This window comes from Dipodomys ordii, unplaced genomic scaffold (assembly GCF_000151885.1).
Source record: "Dipodomys ordii isolate 6190 unplaced genomic scaffold, Dord_2.0 Scaffold126, whole genome shotgun sequence".
In the NCBI taxonomy this organism is placed as follows: domain Eukaryota; kingdom Metazoa; phylum Chordata; class Mammalia; order Rodentia; family Heteromyidae; genus Dipodomys; species Dipodomys ordii.
Window position 1 is genome coordinate 7,080,600 of NW_012267342.1, and position 7,868 is coordinate 7,088,467.

The 7,868-nt window shown below is 33.5% G+C and overlaps 1 pseudogene; it reads right to left on the reverse strand.

Annotated features, from left to right (window-relative positions):
• Positions 1-6,933: 6,933 nt before the first annotated feature.
• Positions 6,934-7,343, reverse strand: LOC105996095 (annotated as a pseudogene).
• Between the last annotated feature and the right edge of the window lie 525 nt (positions 7,344-7,868).

Genomic DNA, 7,868 nt, shown 5'->3' on the forward strand with positions numbered 1-7,868 from the left:
ATTGCTTAGCTTATCTAATATTCAGGAATATTTTTATTGATTAATATTCTCTTCAACCAAAGTTAGAGAAGCCTTTTATTTCAAATTTACATCAGAAGAATATTTATCGTATCATTTTCAGGCCACCCAAAATTATTAATACAGGAAGATGAATGTAGTCAGCTGAAGAGAATTATACAAGATGAATATGTATTTGTTTTATCATGTACCAAATTATTTCCTATGCCTTGTAAAGCCCATGGGGTGGACATTCCTCACTACTGTTAAAGAAATTGAGATCTAGCTAAACACTTTCTCAACAAACTCAGGTGAAAAGTTGTGGAACCCAGGTCTTCTGATACCCACTGGATGACTTCTTTCCGGTGTCTCATAGCTTCAGATTGAAGTGCTGGGTTCTGTCCTGATAGCATACAATATCAAAATCTGTATGAATTTAAAACAAATTGCTGTTATCAGAAATAAGCAAGTTAAAAATGAGAAGTTAATTTCCTGAAAACAGAGTCTAAATATAATGTGCCAGGTATGGTTAGTATTTTGTCTTGTCCCATGAATGTTCAGAGTATATGTACCCCAAAGGACTATATGATTTTGCTAAATTTTCTACATCAATTAGCATGGTTCACAGTAAGTAGATATTCAGTGTATCTTCCTTTGCAGCTCCTCATCTATACCATTAACCTGCAGGTAAGAAATCAAAGAGACAAGTACTTTTAATGTTCCAACAAGAGGTTAAATCTGTATTGGCCACCTGATAGCTACTGTATATATACTGGCTTACTTACATTCTTAAGCAACTGCTCTTATTTAAAGTTAATAAGAATTGATTTCATTAGAAGATGAAAGAAATCTAAAAACCTTAAGGAAAGGAATTTAGCTCATGATGAAGCTTTGCTTAATGCTGGTGGCCATATTGATGGCAATGGGAGAAGACAGAGATGGAGGAGCGATGAAGCATCACAGGTTATGGCTGCTCTAAATTACCCTTGTGATCTGCTCTGTATTTAGAAGAAGAATCGAGTTAGTGCTGAGACCTGCGATGGGCACCAGACAAGCGCCAAATGATTAAAGTACAGTGGCAATTGTGTCTTCTTTCAACTTGACAGAGTCAGTGACATAGAATTCCCATTACTCTGTGCCACAGTGTTAATGAGAGTCAATACTAATCAACTAAAAGCCCTAGAAAAATCAGGACTTTGAAATGCAAATAATTGGTTACTCACACTTCAATGCAGTTAGTTTGGAGGAAGAGATAACAAGTGCTTAGGCTTTTTGTAAGTCTTTGGTCAAAGCAAAGTTGTGTTTTTCAGAAGCAGTAGACATGTACATTGCTTTATTCCAGGAAGTGCTGAACCTAATTGCATGTGAAACCCTACATATCTTGAACTCTATTCCTGTCATACACCTCAAACTAAGGAAAATTTCTCTTTCTATCTCCTTCTCTCTTTCTCTATCCCTCCCTGCATCTTTCCTCCTTCCTCCCTCCTTCCCTTCTTTCCTCTTATACTGTAACTATATGTGATTTGTGATTGGTTCTCCACCACCATGGATCAATATGTTATTGCACAAATGTCCATGACTTGTTCATACCTGTATCAATGTAACTCACAATGTAATTTGCAAATAATCTATACTCACTTCATGAAGGCAAGTCTCAAAAATATATGCTTGAATATCAAGGCATTGTCAAATTGGTAGCTAATATTTTAATTGCTGAATTTAATTTCATGTGGACCAGTAGCAGAATTTGCAGATGAGCATTGGTTGATAACAAATACTTTTGGTACCACTATAGTAAACAATTTGTAAGATACATCCTGGAGAAAGAGAACTGCAGAAGAAGATAAAACACAGAAAGTCAACAATATTGCTAAACAGAATGCCATGAAAAAACAGTTGAAAATATCCTAACTTAGAAAATAATCAACACAAGAAGTTTAATGTCAAGTCTGGGAAGGTGGCTCAGTGATAGAGCCCTTGCCTTTCATGCCTGAGGCCCTGGGTTCGATTCCTCAACACCACATAAGCAAAAAGAAAAAAGCCGAAAGTGGTGTTGTGGCTCAAGTGGTAGAGTGATAGCCTTGAGCTGAAGAGCTGAGGGACAGAGCTCAGGCCTAGAGTTCAGGCCTCATGACCAGACCCCCCCCCAAAAAAATTAAGAAGTTTAACTTCATTTTTTGACCAAAGAAAAATTTCAAAACAATAACAAAAAGCTAATGTTAAAGCCTAAGGAAATTTTGCCTTAAGGCAGAATATTAGTATATTAAGTAGCCCTATCTATTTATGTATATTTTAGTGAATAGCATCTGCAGTCAATTTCTTAGAAACCTAAGAGTGATCATATGCAGTTGTAATACTCAATATGTACATGTGAAAATAGAACCAAATAAATTGAGAGGATGGGTGGAGTTGTAAGAGATGGTGGAAAATGAAGAAAGGGATGACATTGATTAAGATGTACTCACAAACACTCAAAGATAATAAAAGAAATAATGATCTTCAGTTGTGGGCATCAAGGAACTGAAAATAGACTTGGCAGATGAAAAATGAATGCTTCAATAATAATTTAAATATTAGTATTAAAATTATTTCTTTTCTACTCTTTATTATTTGCTATTATTAAAGTTAATAAAAATAGAAGTAACCATTTCATTCATATTATATTGAGATTCGTGTTTGCTTTGAGCAATTAAGTAGTTCAGGTAGCAATTGATAGAAGAATAACAAAGAAGTGGAAATGTGAATAAAATGATTAACCAGGTCGTAGCAATAATCCCAATAATATTGCAGAGTGAGATTATACTAAATTCTAGGTATTGTTTTAAATGTTTAAAAGTGTGATTATTTAATCTTTACAATAATATTGAAATATGAGTGTTATTAGCCTCATTTAAAAACTAATGCCTGAAGCTAAGTAATTTGTTCAAGGCCAGGAAGCCAATAAATTTCATAAAGAGAAATTCAAAGAGGTCTTATTGAAACACCTTTGTTAAATATGGTTGATATAATGTATCATTTGCAAAGATTACATCCAACCTATTTTCATTACTTATTACCTATTATCTTCAATTTTGTCTTATAAAATGTGTGGTGCTCTTCAAATACTATTATTCCTATGTCTAGTAAAAATTTCATGGGAATCAAAATATATTCCTTTTTTTTTTGGTCATGGGGGTTGAACTCTGGGCCTGGGTGCTGTCCCTTACCTCTTCAGCTCAAGGCAAGGGCTCTACCACTTGAGCCACAGTGCCACTTCTGGCTTTCTAGTGATTTATTGAAGATAAGAGTCTCACAGGCTTTCTTGCCTGGGCTAGCTTTGAACTGTAATCTTCAGATCTCAGCCTCCTGAGTAGGTAGGATTACAGGTGTGAGCCAACAGCACCTGGCTTCAAAATATATTCTTACTGAAGAGAGAAGTGAGTTGATAATTTCAAGAGTATGTTTTTTATTTATATGCATTGACAATTTAAAAAGTTAAATATATGTGTTCAGACCACAGCAACAGCAATTACAAATTTATTATATAAAAGTTTAATCTAAAAAATTAAGAGTCAAAGTTATTAGTCACTATGCTTTTCATGTGAACTTTTATTACCTAGTATCAGTCTTGAACTGTGTTCAAATATATATACCTCATGTAAAAGAGCTTTGGGTGTAGGAAGCTCAAGTTGTGATAATATGATTACTGTTGTTTAATCAATAATCAAAGGATTGTACTACATACCACCAGTAATGGATCTTGATGAAAAACTCTGCAGATTCATCTTACTTTTTGTCCTTTGGGCACCCTGGCTCCAGATGTATATTTTCTTTCTCAGGTTTAGAAAATCTCTAACCATTATCAGTGTTATAAAGAATAAGATTTCTCTATATTTCTCCCTCCTTTTTTCCCTCTCTCTCTCCCTCTTCCCTTTCTGTTTTCCTAGAGATTCCACAAAACTTATATAGGTACATTTGAAATTATCCTATAACTCTTAAATATCTTTACTTTTTGTCATTACTTCTTTTGTTTCTCTATCTGGATGATTTTTAATGACCTGTCTCTGATTTTTTTCAAGTTAATATTTTATTTAAACCAGCACAAGCACCATGCTTAACAAAAAGGCTGTCCAAAATAAACATGCAATATAAACTATCAGAGATTGAAACTGGGTTATGAAGGTGTGGTTACAAAGGTTGTTGGTTTTGTTAAAGAATGTCACAGAACTGTTAACGTTCACAAGACTCAACCAACGTTTCAAGCCTCCTGAATGAGATTATATTGAACATCAGTGGGAATTGTCCTGGCATGTCAGTGATTTTTAAACAATATTCAAGTAATTATTTGAGTGATATTCCAAAAAACAAGGAAATTTCAGTTTTCATCATAGGCTTAACATAGTTGCTTCAAACATTACAGGAGTATGATTACTGATTTGAAATATCAAATGACCTAAAAGAAAACAAGTTTCATAAGAATATTCAACTTGGGATTATTGATTTCAAGTGGTCTAGAAGATTATTTACATTCTTCCAGAAATAAAAAATAAGATTTGTCCAGAAATGTTTGGTACACCTTTTTCATATACAGTGTAAAGGCTCAAACTTTGTAGATTCCAGTATTATCAGTCTATAGGATAAGCAGCAAGTGCAGCCATACAAAGAATAATTTATGAGTAGAATACCAATTAGTCTCTGCTTCCACCAAGTAGTGTATCAGCATTTAAACTCATGTGGTAATATTCATTCATCATTAATCTGCATGTGGATAAACAATATTGCTTATGTTCTGAAAGTAGTCCAAAACTTTATCTACACATTCCTTAATATCTAAATGTATAGAAGGAAAAGGGCCAAATTTAATTTGGCAATGAATTCCCTTAGCTGGAAAAGTAAACTATCATATCAGGACAGTTTATGGCCACATTTGACTCTAGAAAATAAGAGCTAGAAAGGGAAGCAAAGTGTTAACAAATGTTTACCACACAGATCATGTACTAATGACAATTTTTAAAAAATTAGCAACACACTCTTAAACAAGAATATGTTTAACTGCACTAGTCATTGAGTAAACTTCTTAGAAGCAGACAATATTTATTTTAGAAGCCAATTAATAAAAAAAAATACTCAGCTTTTTTTCCTAACATAATTGCTTCAAAACCAGAACAAAAGATTCTTCAATACTCAGACATTTGCTGGCAACCCAAGGTTCATGCCATTCATTAACCAAAAGAAAAACCTATTCTAACACTTGTTCAACTCGCAACTTGCCATTGTGTTCTGACTTCAGGATTAGCAAAGCCAGTGATGGGAGCAGAAGATGTTCCTTTCAATATTGTGAGAATTCCAACTATCATTACCTGCTTTTTAAAGTTGGCACAAAGTCTTCAAAACACTGCAAAAAAGTATAAATAGAAAATATGCCATCATAAAAAGAATAACTTCACTAAGTTTTGAAATGACTACATAATTCTTACTAAAAGAATTCACCCACCAAGTTTGGTTGACCTCTAGTCTCTACACCTGTTAGCAAATTAATACTCAGAAGCTACTTACACATTTGTTTACAAAGTATAACATAGCAAACAGAATTATTGTCTTCTGTCAAGAGAACCATGTTCTAACATGGCTGGTTTAGCCAACCATCCAGGTGTTTAGTTTAACATATCTTCTGAAGTTTAGAATAGAAGATGTGATTTCTATTGATGTGTTATTATTAACTATGGCCAAAATTTTAAGATAATTCTTGATATGATGCAAAATTAATTACAAATTTCTTAGTTACCATTCTCACTTGCCATATATCACCAACACAAGTAAATAGTTGGAATTTTAAAAATAGGAAGTTGATTTTATTACAAACTTCAAATATACATCTTAAAAAATTGTTTTGCTTTTAAAAAAGTATTCATTTTTCCAAATCTAGAATACAGGCAGTGTAAAAGTCTTAAGTAACTTTAAAGCTAACAAATCAGAAGCACAGTATTAACACATTTAAAATAATGTTCAGAAGGTTTTAGGAGAAGCTTTATAAACTGTTATTAACCTAGATTCAAAACTCTGGAAATGACCTAATCAAGAATGGAGCCCATAGCTGGATGTCTGTGGCTCACATATGTAATCCTAACTACTCAGGAGGCTACTATCTGAGGAATGCAGTTCAAAGCCAGCCCAGGCAGGAAAGATTATGAGACTATTATCTCCAATTAAATCACAGAAAACACTGGAAGTGGAACAGTTTCTTAAGTGATAGAGTGTTAGCCTTGAGCAAAAGGAGTTCAAGAACAGTGCCCAGAGTTCAAGCCTCAGGCGCACAGGGATAAAAAAGAATTTATAAGAATAATATGTTATTTTCTAGAACACCTAACAGTCATAACTCTCATCATAATAAAACTCTAAGGAGTGATTGAAAACAGGTTTTTAGAAATGATGAAAAGTTAAAAGAAGCCAAAAAAAGCTAGGGAAGTTGAAAAACTGTACTTGTAATGAAGAAGATTACATTGTAAATTTCATTTCACTGCTTAACATTCTGTGACTCACATCTTCAACCCCAAATGAACTTCAATGATTTGATTAAGTGATAATAAACTATTTTCACTTATAAACTACTAATGTCCAATATCTACCAAAAGGAAGTTACTTGTTGTCTCTCAGATCTAATACTTAACTTTCCTATGGTGTCCGTAACTTATAGAAATTAGTTCCAAGCATGCAAATGCTCCCTGGAGAAAAGTTGTCCACCTAACAGTTACAAATATACGGAAACACGTAACAAAGTTTTATTACTATAAAGACAATTTCCTCTTTCTTCAAACTGCACAAATGAAGACATTTTCTTTACTGTAGGAAACAAACTGTAAGTCAAGGTGCATCTTTAGGAATAAATAAGTATTATGGCTAGTTTCACTATGGTCAGGTTAACACACAAATACTTTAGAATAAACACAGAAGTTCACATTAGTGGAAAAATCCAAGTTTCTTACAAAATCACTCTTCAGTTAAGTCTTGTGTTGGTTAGTTCAGCAGTTTGGACTAATCTATCCTTACGCCCAGCATATATCATCCATTGTTCAAGCTTACAACCAGCAGAACTGGAAAAAAATAAAACATAGAGGGTAGGAGAATATTCCAACATAAAGTTGATATTTATAACTATACACAATGAACAGAGATTATCATTTAGGTAGTTCATCTTTCAGTTCATCTGGTAAAACAACTTCAAGTTCCACATCAAGTACTACCAGGCTTTTATCCTTGTCAATCTTCATTATAATGGCAGCTCTGTTTGTTTCTTTGCAAAAATGAATCATTCTCAGCTTTTTCACTAAATCTTCAGCAACATTGCAAACAACCAAAGACTCACTCATTTTCCTTCCTGCGATTGGCAGCTTGTTGCTTGATCTTTGGACCTTTTAAGAATGGAGGTTCCTCAAAAGACTCAACTTAGAGCTCCCCTAAGACCCAGCAATCCCACTTTGGGGCATTTATCCAAACAATCACAAACAAAACCAGACTAAGGCTACCAATACAACCAGGTTTATCACACACAGCATTATTTTCCATAGCTTAGATATGGAACCAACCTCAGTAGATTAATGGATCAAGAAAATGTAATATATATATACATATATATTACATATATATGTTATATTTATATGTATATATATATATATAGTAATTCTATGCCTCCATCAGAAAGAATGACATGGCCTCATTTGTTAGAAATTGGAAAGACTTTGAAAAAATTATATTAAGTGAAGTAAGCCAGGCCCAAAAAACATAGGTCCCATGGTTCCCTTATTTGTAATAACTAGTACATGTGTAGGACAAGCAGAAAAGGCCAAAAGCTATGTACAAATGACCGTATAAGATGATGTTAAGTTAAATGAACC